Genomic DNA, 21,553 nt, shown 5'->3' on the forward strand with positions numbered 1-21,553 from the left:
GGGTTCTATGTTGGACAGGCTGAAGTTGAAACGCTGGCTCTGTGAAGTCAGACAGGGACCCAGACTTGAATTGATGGGGATATTGGTTTAAAATAAAGGGAGTTTCAAATGAAAGGAAGATCTGAGCTCGAATCCAATCAGAGAAAGAGGGTTCTGTCCAAGGCCCTTACTGACTCAGGCTGAGTTTCTGTATTAACACAGTCATGTGCCACCATGTCTCCTGTCAGGGACAAACAGGCTGCCATCAACAGCACTAGCCTAGGTTTCCTTAAAGAAGAAATGATTAGACTGGACAAGATGTTCCAAACACTTAGCTGTAAAAACAGATCTGCTCATTGGTGACCAGGGGGGAGTTTCTAACAGTGTGGGTTGGTAGCACTTGTCATTCCAGGGAAGGAACTGGCCTGGCTTCCTTGAGTTTAACCCTGCTGGCTCTGACTTCTTTAAGGATGGAAGGTGGCAAGTAAACCCACCCAGCGAGTGGACTTAAAAAGCAACAGGTAAGGCAGGAGGATTGCAAGTTCAAAGCCAGCTTCAGTAGCAGTGATGTGCTAAGCAACTCAGTGAGACCCTGTCTCTAAATAAAATACAAAATAGGGTTGGGGATGTGGCTCAGTGGTTGAGTGCCCCTGAGTTCCCCCCACCTAAAAAAGAAAACAACAGGTGAAAGATGAGAGAAAGCTCAGGCCACCAGGACAAACATTACCCTTCTAGACAACATATTTCCAGGGCCCTCGTCTCTATCTACTCCTGGTTGTTTTTAGACATTAATCGACTGGCTTTCAACCCCGTCAGTTCTCCAGCTCCCTCCCTTCGGCCCTTTCCCCTTTTTTTCCTTCTTCCCTTGCTTCATTTCTTTCTTGATTTACTGGAATCCTCCTGTTGGATACTCTGCTGAATGTGTCTGTGGACATGATGTCCAAAGATGTTGGACATTGTTAGGAAACTGGCGCAGGACTGAATCACTCGAACACACTGAAGCTAAGCAGAAGCAAGTTTATTGTCAGGAAATCTAAGAGGCTGCCTCTGCGCAGAGAGAGCAGCAGCGATTTCCTCTGAACCAAAGTTTTATAAATCAGAGTCTGGGTTATGCATTGGGGGTGGGTTTAGTCCTTGCTATTGTAGAGAGCAAGTTTCAAAACCTCAGGAAACACAAAGGGGAGGGGACAGGAGGAGCAGGCACATTGCCATCTGTTCTTAGAACTGGAAGCCCCTATGTGTTGGGAAAAGTATAAACGGCAGCCATACCCCAGAGAAAAAACCCCAACATGGCGCCTAAGCACCTCTTCTTCCTACCTTCTTCTTTTCTGCAGTGGCGCGAAAAGTTCCCGCCCGTGTGAACTCTCCCGCCGGCGCCAATTTCAAATCTCGCTGGCGGGGAACCTTAGCCCCAATGAGAACTAATTCCTGGGCTCCAGAGCTGATATCTGAAAGAACTTGCCAATAAACGGGTTGCCTGCCATTTATCTAAACCCTACCATCTCCCCCTTAGTTCTATATAAGCACACTGCTTTTTGCAATAAAATTGGAATTCTCCCGGCGAAGTGTCTTTGCGTGGGGAATTCTTTCACTATGTATACTCAGAAGTAGGCTATTGAGTGTTAGCATTGTGCTCAGGGTACAGGCGGGTGGAGGTGTCAGTCTCCATGTGAGTGGGCTCTTGCAGGAAGGGGAAGGGGAGAGACATCAGGGTGAGGTGTCTGGGCAGAATGGAGTCAGCTTGCCTTAACTTTCTAAATCATCATAGTTATGTTAACAGGCTAACAGACATGATGTCGGAAGACATAGCCCCTAACACCAAGGACTTTACAGCCTAGAGAGGCAACTAAGGTTTTCAAATATCTCGCCACAGTACGAAGGTGGAAGAAACTAGAAAGTGCCATGATACAGGGTTAAATAATACTGAAGGAGTTCAAAAGAGACCAGATTGCTTCTGATTGGAGATATAAGGAAGACTTCTGGGGGAGGAAACATTTGCGCTGAGCAAAATGAAGTTGGGCTGCAGGTTTAGCTTGGTAGTGGAGTGTGTGGTTTGCATGTGGGAGGCCCTGGGTTCCATTTCCAGCGGGGGGGGGGGGAGAGAGAGAAAGGGGGGGCAATTTAAATGTGCAGATATGAGATATTTTAACCACATTATATCAAATGTATATACTTAACTATGCTCATGCTTCTTAGCTCACATCAGAGTGTACAAATCACCAATGTGAAGTTTGGGAAAGGGAAGCTTGTGGTAAGGAAGCATTTTCAAACATCACTGGCTGTTATTGCTTCTTCCCCCACCTTCAGAATCAGAGAACTACCCAGTGGTCAGCAGGTTTGATGGCTATCCAGTGGTAGCAAAGTAGACAGAATGCAGATATGTTATTCAGGGACAGATGGACACATTTACCATTCCTTTCACTCCATATATTTCCCAATGCTGAAATTGTAGATTTTGTTTTTTTACTTCAAAGCATAGATTTATTTTAATATAAAAAGCTCACTCCTTTCCAAATCTTCAAGAAAAGAGCACTTATTTAACTGCTTTTGCATGGCCCCAGGAAAAAATGTGGTCCAAGGAATCAGGCACAAAAGTCTCTCCTAGACAAAGCAGTTTATCACATGTCATTTTACAGGTTAGAGGGACTTCAGAAACTTAGTAGGTAAAATGGCTTTGTTTTGAGATAACAAAAATGTAATTAAAGAAAATAGCTTTCTTGCAGGGCTTATGACTGTAATCCCAGCAGCTTGGGAGGCTGAGGCAGGAGGATCACAGGTTCAAAGCCAGCCTCAGCAAAAGTGAGGTGCTAAGCAAGTCAGTGAGACCCTGTCTCTAAATAAAATACAAAATAAGGCTGGGGATATGGCTCAGTGGTTGAGTTCCCCTGAGTTAAATCCCTAGTATCAAAAAGAAAAAAATGCCTTTCTTTTAAAATGATGATTAATGAATGATTGAAGTGCCAGCAATCCACACTTTACAGACACATTTAAATTATATCAGATCAACTACGAACATGAATTTTTTTTTGGTACCAGAGATTGAATCCAGGGGTGCTTAACCACTGAGAAACATCCCCAACCCTTTAAATTTTTTTTTATTTAGACAAGGTCTCAGTGAGTTGCTTAGGGCCTTGCTAAGTTGCTGAGACTGGCTTTGAACTTGCGATCCTTCTGACTCAGCCTCCCAAGCCACTGGGATTATAGGCATGCACCACCTTGCTTGACTAACATGAATTTTTAAATATATTGAGAAAAAACAGACATGAAATAAAGAAATAAATAGGTACTAAATCAAATTAATGAAATTCAGAGGAAAATGTTTGTTAAGTCACAAAGATCTAACAAATGAATTTCAAGATCCTGTGAGTCGGAAGACAATTTTTAGTATCCTCTATTTTTTTTATAAGTCTTACCTTCGCTTTTCACCTAAACTTTCTAAATAAGAGATAAGAAATTATGAACAGATACCTAAATGAGAAATTTCAGAATCTCAGATGAGATAATCCATCTATTGAAAAACATACAAGCATAAAAATCCAGAAGTGCTCCCCAGACACAAACCATTGTCCTGACAAATAAGTGATTCATAATAATTTAAAAAGGTTTTTTTTTAGGTAGTTGTAGATGGACAGAATGCCTTTATTTTATTTGTTTTTATGTGGTGCTGAGGATCGAACCTAGTGCCTCATGCAAGCTAGGTAAGCAGTCTGCCACTAAGTACAGCCCCAGGCTCTTCATAATAACTTTTTACAAGTAATTTATAGCATGCCATAGATTGAGTATGTTCACAAAGTGGCATATTTTAAAATATGATCACATTCAAATTTTCAGTCAAATATCTCTAATAAATGTTCAACATGTACTCACAATAAAGCTTTCCTTTCATGTGAAATAAGTATTTTGTAAGATTATATGCATATACTTCTGATCAAGATGTGAAACAAGCCGGGCACAGTGGTGCACACCTGTACTCCCAGGGGCTGGGAAGGCTGAGGCAGGAGGATTTCGAGTTCAAAGCCAGCTTCAGCAAAAGCAAGGTGCTAAGCAACTCAGTGAGCCCCTGTTTCTAAATAAAACACAAATTAGGTCTGGAGATGTGGCTCAGTGGTCGAGTGGCCCTGAGTTCAATCCCCGGTACCAAAAAAAAAAAAAAAAAATAGTTGTGAAACAAATGAGGAAAGAGACAAGCACAGACAGGTGACAGCCTTGTTAAGGTTGTTGGAGCTCAAAATAAGGATTTTTAAGTTTCCTTTAGCTACAAACTTCATCAGACAAAGAACGAGACCCCAGGGTGTAGAACTGCTTTTAAGTTGAAGCAGTAAATACACTCCTCCAGAAGAGCAAACTTGCACACAAGTGATGTACAAATTCACCTGTAAAAGAACATTCTGAATAATACATGAGAATCAGGGACAAAATGAGTTCTTATTACAGATTTAACTCTCTGAACAGAAGTGTCTTTTGTTCTTAAAATTTTTTTCATCTACAGTGAAATTGCCATTACTTATCAACTGGCTGATTTTATGAAAAATGCTTTTACAGTCAACTGATTTATCTAGTGATCCTCATTTTACATTGACTGTAACTGCTAATGGAAACTGTTCCCAGACATACTTTTGGAAGTTAGTCCTTTTTTAAAAGACATAAGTTAAAAGGAATGTTCACGGTGACTTGATGCTACCTTTTCTCAGGAGAATCCACTCTTGGACAGCTGTTTCCATAGGCCTGTGGGAGCTGGAAAAAGGACCTTGTCCCCTTTACTAGTTTCCAAAATACTCTCGAAAACTGCAAATGGTGATTTTAATTTCCTAAATGATAAAAACATATGCTCTGCTGGCTGGGATTTTTTATTATTTGCCACCTAAGATAGGGGCATCAGATCTTTGGCTGTGTTCTCTGAGCCATCACTTCTGGGAGTCTCAGTGCTATTGCCATCATGGTCTCCTGAAGTTTGAGATTTTATATTTGTGGCTGATAAAATACTGGGCTTTTTTTTTTTTTTTTTTGTACCAGGGATTGTACCTAGAGGTGCAATGAGCCCATTCCCAGCCCTTTTAAAAATATTTTTCTAGAGGCAGAGTCTCTCCAAGTTGCTGAGAGCCTTAGGCTGGCTTTGAACTAGTGATCCTCCTGCCTCAGCCTCTCAAGCTGCTGGGATTACAGGCCTGTGCTACAATGCCTGGCTGGGAAGCTGGATTGAATTCATATTAGGCTACAGAAAGGGAAACAAATCAGAGGGACAGCAGATACCAACCCATGACAATATATTCACTAGTCTGTGACAAAAGGAGAAAAATAAAGAGAACACAGTGAGTTTTTTCATCAACTTAAATGTTTTAAACACAAAGATTATCTTTTATTCAGAGATTAAAATTCTGATCTTAAAATGACATGATGGTAATGGTTGATGGGCTAGTGGTACTAAAAATAACAAACTTCTTTCTGAAATAAAAGACTTCTGATCCTTTGAGGATCCCATAGGAAAAAACTGGAGGTGAGGGATCTTTACTGGTATATGAAGTCCTAAAACCAAATGCCCAGGACTGGGGGTGTGACTCAGTGGTATGTGCTTGCCTAGACCTTGTGAGGTACTGGGTTCGATCCTCAGCACCACATAAAAGTAAATAAATAAAATAAAGGTATTATGTCCATCTACCACTAAAAAATTAAAAAACAAAGAACAGCCAGGAGGGTGGTGCATGCCTATAATCCCAGTGGCCTGGGAGGCTGAGGCAGGAGGATTGTGAGTTCAAAGCCAGCCTCAGCAAAAGTAAGGCGCTAAGCAACTCAGTGAGATCCTGTCTCTAAATAAAATACAAAATAAGGCTGGGGATATGGCTCTGTGGTTGAGTGCCCCTGAGTTCAATCCCCAGTACCCCACTCCCTGAAAAAAAGACTTGCTGATTTAAGAGACAGGGGGAAATCATTTTTGCATATGGAACCAAATGGTGTCAGAACTGAAGGAAACAGATTATCTGGGTTGTGCAAATTTCTCTTTTTTTAGGGGAGTATCAGGTATTGAACTCAGGGGCACTCAACCATGGAGCCATATCTTTAGTCCTATTTTGTATTTTATATAGAAACAGGGTCTCATTGACTTGCTTAGCACCTCACTTTTGCTGAGGCTGGCTTTGAACTTGCGATCCTCCTGCCTCAGCCTCCTGAGCCACTGGGATTACAGGCGTGCCCCACCAAGCCCAGCCCAACCTTCTCATTTTAAGGGAAGAATCTGAGGCCCAGAAGTGTTAAGTGGCTCGTCCAAAGTCACTTGTCCTTTATTTTCATGCTTTCAAGTGATCCTATGTAAGTGTAGCTACAAAAATTTGAAATGAAATCTTGCCACTCAGGATATTTATCATAAACTTAAATTATGTATAATGTACTTTAAGAAATTTCTGACATCACTTCCTCTGCATCTGTTATTATTTATAAGTACTCATGAAACAATTGGGTTTCATTATTCTGTACCCAAGAAGGATATCAAGGATTCACCAGATCATGCACAGCACTGGCCTGTCAAAAATGTCCTTGCTGTGCTTTCAGCCTGCACAAAAGCAAAACATCCACACTGCTCGTTAACCATTCCTCCTCAGTTATGATAATCTGATGGCTGACACGATCTGCCCCTTGGGCTTTGAGATTTATTAGCTCATTTGGTTGGAATTTACTCACTGCCAACTTGAGTTATACGGTGTGTAGACTTACACCAGAAGGTCAGCAAGACTAGACTTTCCATCTGGGAGGTGAAAGTCTCCAGGAGAAAGCTCCTGAGGAAGGACCCTGACAGCCTGGTAGTGACTATAGACTCATGTAGAGGTGCCAGAGGACTGCCTTTCAGGGTTTGAGCTGAGGAATGAGTCAATGAAGATGGTCTTTCAGCATATCTGGCAAAGATATGCCAGGTAAATGGAATGGAGAGGAGGAGCCCCACATAAGATGCTATGATTAGTGTGTGAGTCGAATATGATGAAAAGAGTGAGTCGAATATGACTCCATGTTTTGCAGTTCATAAGCTTGGGTGATTAAGAAATTGGTGATAGCATTAGACAAAGATGGGAATTGGGAAGGAAATCTGAACCCTAAATTGAGGGAAGAAACTGGGTTGGAGTACTTCTCCCTTAACTTTGTTGATATGAATCTGTCCTGTACCTGCAGGATTCTGCATTTCAGTGGTTTCATCTGAAAACCAATTAATCTTGTTAATGGTGGTTGAGGGCTAATATTACACATCAACTTGACTGGGTCACTGGGTGCCCAGACAACTAATTAAACATTTCTGGGTATCTGTGGAGAACATTTCTGGAAGATTAATATTTGAATTAGGGGACTGAGTAAAACAGATGGCCCTCCCCATAGTGATTGGACATCTAATTCTTTGGGAACCTGAACTGAACAAAAAGGGAGAAGAAGGCTGGAGTCACTCCCTGCTTGTTTGCTTGAGCTGCCCTTAATGCCCCTGGGTTCCACAGCTTCCCAGACAGGACTGAAATCGAGACCATCAGCTTTCAGACTCCAAGACCTTCAAATGATACCATCAACTTTTCTGGGTCTCTAAGGACCTCTCAGCCTCATAACCACGTGAGCCATACCTTGTTTTATTTAGATAGATAGATAGATAGAAAGAAAGGAAGGAGGACAATAGGAGGGATAGCTGTATCTCCTATTGGTTCCCTTTCTCTGGATAATTCTAATTAATACAAGTAGTGTCTTATTTTATTATTAATAGATAATTATACCATAGAGAAGCAAAAAAAAAATTCAATTTGTAATAGGTCTAGATTGTTCTCTTTTTTTATTGGTTGTTCAAAACATTATAAAGCTCTTGACATATCATATTTCATACATTAGATTCAAGTGGGTTATGAACTCCCATTTTTATCCCAAATACAGATTGCAGAATCACATCGGTTACACGTCCACATTTTTACATGATGCCATATTAGTGACTGTTGTATTCTGCTACCTTTCCTATCCTCTACTACCCCCCACTTCCCCTCCCATCTTCTCTCTCTACCTCATCTACTGTAATTCATTTCTCTCCTTGTTTTTTTTTCCCATTCCCCTCACAACCTCTTATATGTAATTTTGTATAACAATGAGGGTCTCCTTCCATTTCTATGCAATTTCCCTTTTCTCTCCCTTTCCCTCTGACCTCATGTCTCTGTTTAATGTTAATCTTTTCCTCCTGCTCTTCCTCCCTGCTCTGTTCTTAGTTGCTCTCATTATATCAAAGAAGACATTTGGTATTTGATTTTTAGGGATTGGTTAGCTTCACTAAGCATAATCTGCTCTAGTGCCATCCATTTCCCTGCAAATTCCATGATTTTGTCATTTTTTAGTGCTGTATAATACTTCATTGTGTATAAATGCCACATTTTTTTTATCCATTCATCTATTGAAGGGCATCTGGGTTGGTTCCACAGTCTGGCAATTGTGAATTGTGCTGCTATGAACATCGATGTAGCAGTATCCCTGTAGTACGCTCTTTTAAGGTCTTCAGGGAATAGTCTGAGAAGGGCAATAGCTGGGTCAAATGGTGGTTCCATTCCCAGCTTTCCCAGGAATCTCCATACTGCTTTCCAAATTGGCCGCACCAATTTGCAGTCCCACCAGCAATGTACAAGAGTACCCTTTTCCCCACATCTTCACCAACACTTGTTGTTGTTTGACTTCATAATGGCTTCCAATATTACTGGAGTGAGATGGTATCTTAGGGTGGTTTTGATTTGCATTTCTCTGACTGCTAGAGATGGTGAGCATTTTTTCATGTACTTGTTGATTGATTGTATGCCCTCCTCTGAGAAGTGTCTGTTCAGGTCTTTGCCCATTTGTTGATTGGGTTATTTGTTTTCTTATTGTTTAATTTTTTGAGTTCTTTGTATACTCTGGATATTAGGGCTCTATCTGAAGTGTGAAGAGTAAAAATTTGTTCCCAGGATGTAGGCTCCCTATTTACCTCTCTTATTGTTTCTCTTGCTGAGAAAAAACTTTTTAGTTTGAGTAAGTCCCATTTGTTGATTCTAGTTATTAACTCTTGTGCTATGGGCGTCCTATTAAGGAATTTGGAGCCCGACCCAACAATATGTAGATCGGAGCCAACTTTTTCTTCTATCAGGCGCAGAGTCTCTGATTTGATATCAAGCTCTTTGATCCATTTTGAGTTAACTTTTGTGCATGGTGAGAGAAAGGGATTCAGTTTCATTTTGTTGCATATGGATTTCCAGTTTTCCCAGCACCATTTGTTGAAGATGCTATCCTTCCTCCATTGCATGCTTTTAGCCCCTTTATCAAATATAAGAAAGTTGTAATTTTGTGGATTGGTCTCTGTGTCCTCTATTCTGTACCATTGGTCCACCTGTCTGTTTTGGTACCAGTACCATGCTGATTTTGTTACTATTGCTCTGTAGTGTAGTTTGAAATCTGGTATCGCTATACCGCCTGACTCACAGTTCCTGCTTAGAATTGCTTTTGCTATTCTGGGTCTTTTGTTTTTCCATATGAATTTCATAATTCCTTTATCTATTTCTACAAGAAATGCCCTTGGGATTTTGATTGGCATTGCATTAAACCTTTAGGGAACTTTGGGTAATATCGCCATTTTGATGATGTTAGTTCTTCCTATCCATGAACAGGGTATATTTTTCCATCTTCTAAGATCTTCTTCTATTTCTCTCTTTAGGGTTCTGTAGTTTTCATTGTATAGATCTTTCACCTCTTTTGTTAGGTTGATTCCCAAGTATTTTATTTTTTTTGAAGATATTGTGAATGGGGTGGTTGTCCTCATTTCCATTTCAGAAGATTTATCACTGATATACAGGAATGCCTTTGATTTATGCGTGTTGATTTTATATCCTGCCACTTTGCTGAATTCATTTATTAGCTCTAGTAGTTTCTTTGTAGACCCTTTTGGGTCTGTTAGATATAGTATCATATCATCCGAAAAGAGTGATAATTTAAGTTCTTCTTTTCCTATTTTGATGCCTTTAATTTCTTTTGTCTGTCTAATTGCTCTGGCTAGTATTTCAAGAACTAAATTGAATAGAAGTGGTGAGAGAGGGCATCCCTGTCTTGTTCCAGTTTTTAGAGGGAATGCCTTCAGTTTTTCTCTATTCAGGATGATGCTAGCCTGAGGCTTAGCATATATAGCTTTAACAATGTTGAGGTAAGTTCCTGTTATCCCTAGTTTTTCTAGCGTTTTGAACATAAAGGGATGCTGTACTTTGTCAAATGCTTTTTCTTCATCTATCAAGATGATCATGTGGTTCTTATCTTTAAGTCTATTGATGTGGTGAATAACATTTATTGATTTCCATATATTGAACCAGCCTTGCATCCCAGGGATGAATCCTACTTGATCATGGTGCACAATTTTTTTGATATGCTTTTGTATTCGATTCACCAGGATTTTATTGAGGATTTTTGCATCTAAGTTCATTAGAGATATTGGTCTATAGTTTTCTTTCTTTGAAGTGTCTTTGTCTGGTTTCGGGATCAGGGTGATGTTGGCCTCATAGAATGAATTTGGAAGAGCTCCTTCCAAATTCTCCTTTTCTATTTCCTGAAATAACTTGAAAAGTATTGGTTTTAATTCTTCTTGGAAGGTTTTGTAAAACTCCGCTGTATATCCATCCGGTCCAGGGCTTTTCTTGGTTGGTAGTCTTTTGATGGCTTCTTCTATTTCCTCCTTTGTTATTGGTCTGTTTAAATTGTGTGTATCTTCCTGACTCAATCTGGGCAAATCATATGACTTAAGAAATTTATCGATATCTTCACTATCTTCTATTTTATTGGAATATAGGCTTTCAAAATAATTCCTAATTATCTTCTGTATTTCTGTAGTGTCCCTTGTGATATTGCCTTTTTCATCCCGTATGTTAGTAATTTGAGTTCTCTCTCTTCTTCTCTTCGTTAGCATGGCTAAGGGTCTGTTGATCTTATTTATTTTTTCAAAGAACCAACTTTTAGTTTTATCAATTTTTTCAGTGGTTTTTTTTTTGTTTCAATTTTGTTGATTTCCTCTCTGATTTTAATTATTTCTTGCCTTCTACTACATTTGCTGTTGTTTTGCTCTTCCTTTTCTAGGGTTTTGAGATGAAGTGTGAGTTTATTTATTTGTTGGTTTTTTCTTTTATTGAGGAATGAACTCCAGGCAATGAATTACCCTCTTAAAACTGCTTTCATTGTGTCCCATAGATTCCGATATATTGTGTCTGTATTTTCATTTATCTCTAAGAATTTTTTGATTTCCTCCTTTATGTCTTCTGTAACCCATTGATCATTCAGTAACATATTGTTCTTTTTCCAGGTGTTGCAGGATTTTTCCTTCCTTCTTTTATCATTGATTTCCAGTTTCATTCCATTATGATCAGATAAGATGCATGGTATTAACTCCACACCTTTATATTTACTAAGAGTTGCCCTATGGCATAATATATGGTCTATCTTTGAGAAGGATCCATGTGCTGCTGAGAAGAACGTGTATCCACTTGATGATGGTTGATATAGTATATATATGTTGGTTAAGTCTAGGTTATTGAGTTCTATAGTTTCTTTATTCAGCTTTTGTCTGGTGGATCTGTCCAATGGAGAGAGCGGTGTGTTGAAGTCACCCATAATTATTGTGTTGTGGTCTATTTGACTCTTGAACTTGAGGAGAGTTTGTTTTATGAACGTTGCAGCACCATTGTTTGGTGCATACATATTGATAATTGTTATGTCTTGTTGGTGGATCGTTCCTTTTAACAGTATATAGTGTCCTTCTTTATCCCTTTTGATTAACTTAGGTTTGAAGTTGATTTTATTCGATATGAGTATGGCCACTCCTGCTTGCTTCTGAGGACCATGTGAGTGGTATGATTTTTCCCAACCTTTGACTTTCAATCTGTGTATGTCTTTTTCTATCATATGAGTCTCCTGAAGGCAGCATATTGTTGGTTTTGTTTCTTTAATCCAGGTTACTAGCCTTTGTCTCCTGATTGGTGAATTTAAGCCATTAACGTTTAAGGTTACTATTGATATATTGTTTGTACTTCCAGTCATGCTTATTTATTTTAATATCGCTCGTTTTTCCTTTTTGGTTATTTTTTTTCTTCCCTTTACTGAGTTACCTCCCACTGTTAGTTTTGGGTGCTGTTTTTCAATTCCTCTTCTTGTAGTGTTTTGCTCAAAATGCCTTGCAGTGCTGGTTTTCTGGCTGCGAATTCTTTTAACTTTTGTTTATCATGAAATATTTTAATTTCATTGTCAAATCTGAAGCTTAATTTTGCTGGATACAGTATTCTTGGTTGGAATCCATTAATTTTCAGCGTTTCAAATACATTGTTCCAGGATCTTCTTGCTTTCAACGTCTGTGATAAAAAATCAGCCGTTAACCTAATTGGTTTACCCCTGAATGTAATCTGCCTTCTTTCTCTTGTAGCTTTTAATATTCTCTCCTTGTTCTGTATATTGGATATCGTCATAATTATGTGTCTTGGAGTTGGTCTATTACGGTTTTGTATGTTTGGGGTCCTGTAGGCTTCCAGGATTTGGCAATCCATTCCATCTTTCATATCTGGGAAGTTTTCTAGGATTATTTCATTCAATAGATTGTTCATTCCTTTGGTTTGAACCTCTATACCTTCTTCTATCCCGATGACTCTCAAGTTTGTTTTTTTTAATGACATCCCATATCTCTTGGATAGATTGCTGGTGATTTCTTAGCATCCTTTCTGTGTTGACTATATATTTTTCAAGTTGATAAATTTTGTCTTCATTATCTGATGTTCTGACTTCTATTTGATCTAGTCTATTTGTAATATTCTCGTTTGAGTTTTTAATTTGGTTTATGGTTTCCTGCATTTCTAGGATTACTGTTTGATTTTTTTTAAGATCTCTATCTCCTGGTAGAGCTCGTTCTTTGCCATTTGAATTTGCCTATTTAATTTGTTTTCAAAGTATACTTTCATTGTTTGGACTTGCTGTCTAATGTCTTCTCTAAGATTCCGTTCCATCTGAGTTAGGTATGCCTTGAGTTCTTTCTCTTCCATTTTTCTGATGCCTCTAGGTTCTCCTGTGAATTTATGTTGTCCTGCATTGTTTGTAATCCTTTTTTCCCTTGTTTTTTCATGGTGCTCATGTTACTTTCCAACTCTGTTTGACTGCTGTGTTTCTGTTTTATTCTTTAAAAAAATTTTGGTTTTTATAGTTCCAATATCTCTCCTTTGTGTTGCGAGACAATGTTTAGAGATGTTGGATTTAATTGTGATTTAAGGTAAATTCATTAGTTTCATTAAAGGCCTACAGAATTTGATGGCATGTATAGAATTGAGGTTTGAACTTAGGATTTTATGTTGAGGTCGGGCGATTTGATGGTATGGAGGTTAGTATATGTTAGCTTCTTTGGGGGGTTGCTCAAATGCAGGCGGATATTAACCAGAGAATAGACAGGCGTACTTGGGAGTAGTTAAGGGCTTAGGCGGACTATGGACCGATTCGTAGTATTCATCTATTTGCATTTAGTAAGTTGTACATAATCTGGGTGGTCATGCTTAAGAGGAAAGATGGGGAAAATAAGGAAGCAAACCAAGAAAGAGAGAGGGAGAGAGGAAAGAAAGAGAAAAGAATAGAAAAGAAAAAGAAATGATAATAAAAAAATAAAATGCAGTAAAATAAAAATTACATTAAAAAATAATAATATAATTATAGAAAAGAAAAAAATTAAAATTTAAAAATTTAAAAAACAATTAAAAAAAGAAAAAAGGGACACTGTTAGGCTTCTATTTTCTTCGCTTCCAGTAGGTGGTGCTGTGCCTTCCGGGCCAAGATTTTGCCCTCCGGCTGTAGGAAACAATCTGTGTGAGGCCCCTCCCCCCCCCCCCCCCTCAAAACCTGTTAGCTTAGGTTTATTCCTGGTTTCTAGTCCCCTGGTTTCTCCTGTCAGCCAGACCTTTCCCAGTGTGATACCTCTCAGCAGATCAAGCTACACTCTGTGCCTGCAGTTTCCTGGACGTGGAGCGTGGCTTTTGGAAACTGGCACCTTATTGTTTTGATTCCCTCCGCTAGCCCCTCCTCCGAGAGCTGGCGAGACAGTTTCGTTTTCACCCCTGGTGGGAGGGGGGAGTTGGAGGTCAGGTGCCTTTACCTTTCCCCACGTGTCTATTCGCGTTCACTCTGTTAATCACGCCCCCAGAAAGCCAGGGAGAGATTTTATGTGATTTTCCCGCTGTATGGGAGATGGTCTAAATGACACCGACCTGTTCTATAGCTGAATGAGCTGCAATCTGTCGAAAACTGGCGATGGTGACGTCAGCTCTCCAAGATGGTGGCCGCTGGCTTCCTCGGTGGGCTGACCGGTGTGGAGGACAGAACTGGACTGCTTCCTTCCCCCGTCTCAAGCCCAGAACTTAGCCCGGCGCTCCGTGAGGGCACAGCCGGCAGGAGCCCACAGAATCTGCAGCGCCGTTTCTCTGCGTTGCTAGCTCGCCATTTCTAGGGACGCCTTTTCCCAGCGTGCGCCGCAGTCTCTAGCAGTGGGGCAGGCCGCTGAATAAACAGCTTCAATCTCCGGGTGGACAGTTCACTTGTGGTTGAGCCCCAGGAACTGATCCTCGGGAGATGGAAATCCTTCCTCTAGATTTCAATGCACCCCAATTTTGCTGGAAATTCCTAACAAGATAGCTTTTGGCCGTTCTAACTCGCCATTCGCCCGCGCAGTGACGTGGTACATGGGGGTGATGCACTCCATTCGCCGCCATCTTCTGGTCCGACCTCTGGATTGTTCTTTATAGTTGACTATGTGTCAAGGTTTATGCTTCTGTTTTGGGAGGCAGGAGTGGTGTACAAACTGGGCAGAGATATGTACCTTTGTAATGTCCATGTATTTTTCTAGAAAGAGGCTCTAGTTCATATCTCTGGTTCTATTCTTGGGCCTGAAGAGGAGGAAATCTGGGTGTAGACTGGCATGTCAAGCCAGAAGGGTATCAATGGAATAGGATATAACTTTGACAGGGCCCTGACCTTTGATTCAAGAAGCATCAGGCCTGTTTCTATATTTTGGGCCTGGAAAATTCCTTGCACCACAAAGCAAAGTCAAAGTATGGCTACAGAACTTTCTCATGGAGAGGTGTTTGACCCTGGTAATGGGGCTATATTCAGCCTCCAAACCACAGACCATTCTGAGTTTACTACATAATTCTGCAACCATAAAAGTTAGGGTTGTTGTGATATAAAGACAGGGTCTTGCTGAGTTGCTTAGGGCCTTGATAATTTGCTGAGGCTGGGTATGAACTCATGGTCCTCCTGTGTCACTGGGATTACAGAAGTGCATCACCGCACCTGGCTTGTGTTGGCTAATTTTATATGTCTACTTGACTGGGCTAAGTGTCCAGATACTTAGTCAAACATTATTCTGGGTGTTTCTGTGAGTGTACATGTGTATGTTTTTTTGATTTTTGATTTGGAAGAGATTAATATTTAATCAGTGGACTTTGAGTACAGCATGACCCTCCACAATGTGGGTGGGACTCATCCAATTATCAGTTGAAATGCTGAGTAGAATAAAGACTGACCTCTCCTGAGCAAGAAGAAATTGGGCAAACTGGTTTAGGACTTGGACTGCAGCTCTTCCCTGGGTCTCCAACCTGCCAGCCCACTCTGCAGATTCTGAACTTGCATATTCACAATTAGGTGCACCATTTGCTTAAAACCAATCAATTTCTCTCTCTCCTATGAATATGGTTTGTACTCTCCAAAACTCATGTTGAAATTTCATCTCCATCATGAAGTATTAAAAGGGTGGAATAGTAATCTGAACACAGTGTGTAGGAATGGGGCCTTTGGGATCATTAGGATTAGAGTTAGATAAGGTCACCAGGGAGGAGCCCCATGATTAAATGCTGGTGACTTTATAAGAAAAAATATGTACATGCACCCAGTCACACTCCAGCTCTCAGTCTCTCATCACATGGAGCTCTGTGCCACCAAGGACTCTGCCAGCAAGAAGCCATCATTAGTAGCCCCTTGATCTTATTGTTATTTTTTCCACATTTTTATTGGTGTACTATACTTGCACATAATGATAAAATTTGTTGTTATATATTCATACATGCACACTAGAGAAAGAGATAATTTGCCAATATCACTTTCCAGCATGTCCCCCCACCCCGCTTCCTCCCACCCCCTGGTCCCTCTTCTCTACTTCTCTTTGATTTTCATGAGACCTCCCCACACACACTTTTCCTTTTTCCTCTCTAGCTTCCACATATGAGTGAAAACATATGACCTTTACCTTCTGAGTTTGGCTTATTTTGCTTAACATAATGATCTCTAGTTCCATCCATTTTCTTTTTTTAAATTTATTTTTTAGTTTTTTCGGTGGACACAATATCTTTATTTTACATTTATGTGGTGCTGAGGTTCAAACCCAGGGCCTCATGCATGCTAGGAGAGCACTCTACCATTGAGCCACAATCCCAGCCCTAGTTCCATCCATTTTCCTGCAAATGACATAATTTCATTTTTCTTTATGGCTGAATAAAATTTATATATATTATAATCTCCTATTTTCTTTAAATATTTTTTAGTTGTTGATGGACACAAAATATTTTTGTTTATTAATTTTTTTAATGTGGTGCTGAGGCTCGAACCCAGTGCCTCACACATGCAAGGCAAACACTCTACCACTGAGCTACAGCCCCAGCCCATCCCATTTTCTTTATCCATTCATCCGTTCATGGACACCTAGACTTGTTCCACAGTTTGGCTATTGTGTCTTAGGCTGCTATAAACATGGATATGCATGTATTGCTATGGTATGATGACTTTAATTCTTTAGGGTAAATACCAAGTAGTGGTATAACTGGGTGTTATGTTGATAGTGGCCTCTTGATCTGTGACCTTTTCTATTCTACTTGCCTGGTCTGTGGCATTGCATTCTTACCAACAGAAAAGAGACAAGGACACTATTTGTATGTATATGTTTCCTTTGATGTTTCTCCAAATAATTCTAATACATAGATAGCCCTAACCAACTTATAGTATGTGGATTACATCTCAATGGGCCTGTTTCCTTTTAAAAGACAATATTTAAGATGTTAACAGTAATTATTTGACGGTAGAATTTGTTTAGGTTTATTTTTAGTTTAGCTTATCTGTACTTGTGGTTTTTGTGACCATGTGCTCTTTGTGTAATGATCATTGATTGATTGATGGATTGATGATTTGTAACTGGAGACTGAACCCAGGTGCTTTACCATGAAGTCACATCCCAGTCCTTTTCATTTTTCAATTTTTATTTAATGATAATTTAAGAAAAGTTTTCCACTCAGGGGAATGTTTAGAAGCAAGTTTGGATAACATGAGCCCAGGGGACAAGAGGATATGATAGGATGCGTTGTTAATACCACTTATTACAAAGATTCGATGGCATGCTAATCAAATGACATCTGTGACAGTGGGGAAAACTTTCAGTATAGAATACAGTTATAATATGGCTACTAACAATGTTTCCTAGAATGTGTATGTTTTCGTCTGCTTTTGCAACCCTTGTGACCAAAATACCAGACAAGAGCAACTTAGAAGAAGTAAACTTTATTTAGGGTTCATGGTTTCAGAGGTGTCAGTCTCTAGATGGCTAACTCCATTGTTCTGGGTCCACAGTGAACCCAGAGCACATCATGGGGAAGGGCCCAGCAGAGGGAAGCTGCTCAGCTCATGTGGGGATCAGGAACAGGCCAGACGCACCCTTTTAGGGCACTACCCCAGTGACCCGCCTCCTCCAGCAATATCTCACCTGCCTGCAGTTACCACCCAGTCAGTCCATACAAACTAGGATGGACTGATTAGTTTACAACTCTCACAATTCAATCACCTCACATCTAAATATTCCAGAACCAACAGGAGCTTTTGGGAAACACTTCATATTCAAACCATATCCATGTGTAACAAAGGAAAATAATTTCTTCTACCAACTGTATTTTCAGCCATCGTAAGTTATTTCATTCACTCTGCTCCAAGCTTTTACTGAGCACTTGCTATGTCCAAGGGCTGCACTAGATGCCAGACATCAAAAGATAGGCAATTAAGAAGCATTCACTCAAGTGTGAGAGACAAAATGTTACAACGTGTTCCTGTAGTTTGTGCACAGTGGAAGGGCTGCAGCCCAGAGAGATGGGGTGGGATAGAGGCTTTAGTCCTCAGGGCAACTCTGCAAGTAAATTATTGTCATTCCCACTTTGTATATGAGTGAACTGAGTCTCAAAGGGCTGAAATAATTTGCCTAAATCATTCAACAAGAGGAAAGAGATTTAAGCACAAGGCCCAATGCAAAGCCCATGTTCTTTCCACGTACTGTGTAACGTGTCTAATGCATTGTCAAATGGACAAGCAAACAAGTAGGATATGCTGAAATATCATCAACTTAATTTTTACTTTAAATAAGGACCTAGATCTACAAATGCCCTGCAATTTGTCTTAATTATCTTACCATACTCTTCCACTAATTTTCATAATTGTTAATAACATAGTTATCATTTACTGAGTTTGCCACCAGGTTCTTGGTGCCTAGTTCTCTTGATTGTTCCTCATAGCATCCTGATGAGGAAGGCTGTGGTATTTATTGTCCATATTGTATAGCAGGGGACAGTGAAGCTTGGATTATTAAGTTATATGCTGTTAAGTGGCAAACCTGGGATTTGGTCCCAAATCTAATTCCAAGAGCAAGTTTTTTGTTTTGTTTTGGGTAATGGGGATTGAACTCAGGGGCACTCAGCCACTGAGCCACATCCCCAGCTCTATTTTGTATCTTATTCAGAGATAGGGTCTCTTATTCAGAGATTAGTGTCTTGCTTTTGCTAAGGCTGGCTTTGAACTTGAAATTCTCCTGCCTCAGCCTCCTGAGCGGCTGGGATTACAGGTGTGTGCCACTGTGCCAGCTGGTGCTAGGTGTTCTAAATTAGAAGAAAATCTAGATAGTAACCAATCTTCCAGGTCACAATAAATGACAAGATTTTGTTCTTCAGTTTCTGAAGAGGGTCTTCGTAGGGAGTTTGAGGGATTCTGTTTCATCTAGAATACTGCTGTGTTGCTCCATTCACAAGTTTTCTACACTGAGGTTCTAGAACTCTGAGTTGCTCTGAGAGACAGACCCTGCAGGCAGGACGTTGGGTGTGGGACCAAGGGTACTGATATGGAGCTCTTCACAGATTCTGTCTGGGTGGCAGGCTCTGGTGTTCCATCCCACTGAAGCTACTCACCTCACTCCTTTCTGTCTCTCCCCATAAAAGTCAAGGCCCCTTGAAGGTCTAGACTTTCCACTCAACAAGAAAGACAGCCTCCATGACGACAAACCACTGGAGAGAATTTGTGAGGGACGCAAGACAAGAGCAGCTCTTTCCTTAGTCAGTTCAGCCCTGTTTGCTGTGGATGTGACACTCTTTTCCTCACTCTAGGACAGGAACGAGCTCACAGGAGCCAGCAGACAACAGAGGCAGCCTGTTTTCAGCCATGGTCCTTGGTGCTGCCAGATCCTGGGGAAGTCTAGACACAGAAGAAGAGGGAGAACATGCCCACGGTGACGGGTTTGACTGGGAACAAGGCTGAGAATCCCCTGCAGATCTAATAACCTTCAACATAAGTTAGATTCAATTGAAGACAGAGGAAGAAGTGACGTTAAGAATGTTGATTCTTCCTGTGTGAGTGTTCACCCTTTGCCTGTTTTCTGGGGATAAAGAGAGTGCATAAATGCAGTGGCAGTCACTAGACATGACTGGCCCCAGCTGGACTTCCACATAGGTAGCTCAGAGGCTGCAGAACTTAGATAGTAGGAATAATGCCTGGTCTTCAGGAGAGGGGACAGTGATGTGACAGGCATCTGCTCCAGGAAACACTGGCAAGGTATGGTAGAGGTTGTAGATACCTCTACCATAGGTATAAGCTGTAGGGCCCAGCTTAGGTTCTTTGCTAATGGAGAAGGATGTGCCTTCTCTTTTGGAAAAGGAGGGTGAGAAGAAGGGGCCTCAGAGAGTTTTGCCTGCCCTCCAGATATATCTGAGGAGCATCCTGGGTACCAGGCTACCAGCAAGTCAGAGGTGAGGCTTCGTCATGCCCACATTCTTCAGCTGATGCCACCACCCGACCTTGGCCCACTCACCCAAGGCAGGCAATGAACTCTGCAGGAAAGGGAGGTAGAAGAGCAGATGGAGCAGAGCTTGGCCTGGGGCCAGCAAGTTGCAGTTTTCTGGGTACAGCATAAGATCCCTGGGGCACAACTTGGACACTAAGAACTGTGATAACTCTGGGCAATAGAAGCTGTGCATACCAAGGGGCAGCGAGAAAGTGGCCTTTTGGGATGGCAAAGCCATGACTGACAATGATGCTGGATTTGGAAAAGGTATGACAAAAAGTTAACTGTTCAGTATGCCAGGCCTGGAGAAGGAACACTGGGCACCAAGACTTATGACATTGCCTATGTTGGGACATAGGACCCAGGGCCGACTTGCTTTCATAAGGCTATATTTTTAGATATCTGATTAGAGACCTCAGGATCTATTTTGTACAGAAGGTGGGGGGGGGCAGGGGTGGTTTAAGCCAGATTAAAGATTATGAAGCAGTCCTGATAAAAGGGAAGCTTTATCCCTCCAAAAGGACACTCACTGAATCTGATTAACCTTTCGTAGACTGCTGGTGTCCTACATTTTCAGTAAATTTAAAAGAGAGATTGCAACAGTTAATGTTGTCTTAGTGTTTGTTGAGTGAATCTATAAGCACACAAACACATCTATTCAATCCAACAAATATTTGCCAGATAGCTAATAAGTGCCTTCATGGCTGGTTCAGTGGCTTAATTTTTAATATTTTTAATTGACCTATAAAAATTGTATGCCTTTGTGGGGTATCACGATGTTTCAATAAGTGACTTAATTTTTTTCTGTGAGTCAGTAAGAAATATATTTTACATTGTATTTATTGTGACTCAATAAATATAAAGGCACACTGACAACAAATGTTTATGAAACAACTTTTACCAAATGAGCTGAAATGCGTTCTGATATTTTCTTTTCTTTCTTAAGAGACAGTGTCTTGCTATTTGCCCAGGCTGGCCTTGAACTCCTGGACTCAAGTGATCCTCCTTCTTCAGTTTCCTGAGTAGCTAGGGCTATGCACCACCATGCCTAGCAGATATTTTCTATTCTACTCTTTTTTTTTGTTTGTTTTGTTTTTTCTGTTCTACTTCTTAAAAACAAAAAAGTCTAAGACCCACTGATGTGATTTCACAATGCTTTAATGAGCCACGATCTGTAGTTCAGAAGGCACTGATACATGAAGCCTGAGTTTCTTTTCTTTCTCTCTCCCCCCACCTTTTTTTTTTTGGCAGTGCTGGAAAGTTACTAAATTTCTGATCTCATCTTCCCTTAGCTAAAAATCGGGTGAATCCAGAAGTATCATGTACAAATGCGTTTGTCATCAGAATCCAAGTGACCACGGGGCAAAAAAGCGATTTCTATTGAGCCTGCAGAGAAACCAGGAAGCCACTATTTTTCTTTTGCTATCTTCCCACAGCCTTGAGATCATCCTCCTGGGCAGTGATGAGTGACTC

This window comes from Marmota flaviventris, chromosome 16 (assembly GCF_047511675.1).
Source record: "Marmota flaviventris isolate mMarFla1 chromosome 16, mMarFla1.hap1, whole genome shotgun sequence".
Lineage (NCBI taxonomy): Eukaryota > Metazoa > Chordata > Mammalia > Rodentia > Sciuridae > Marmota > Marmota flaviventris.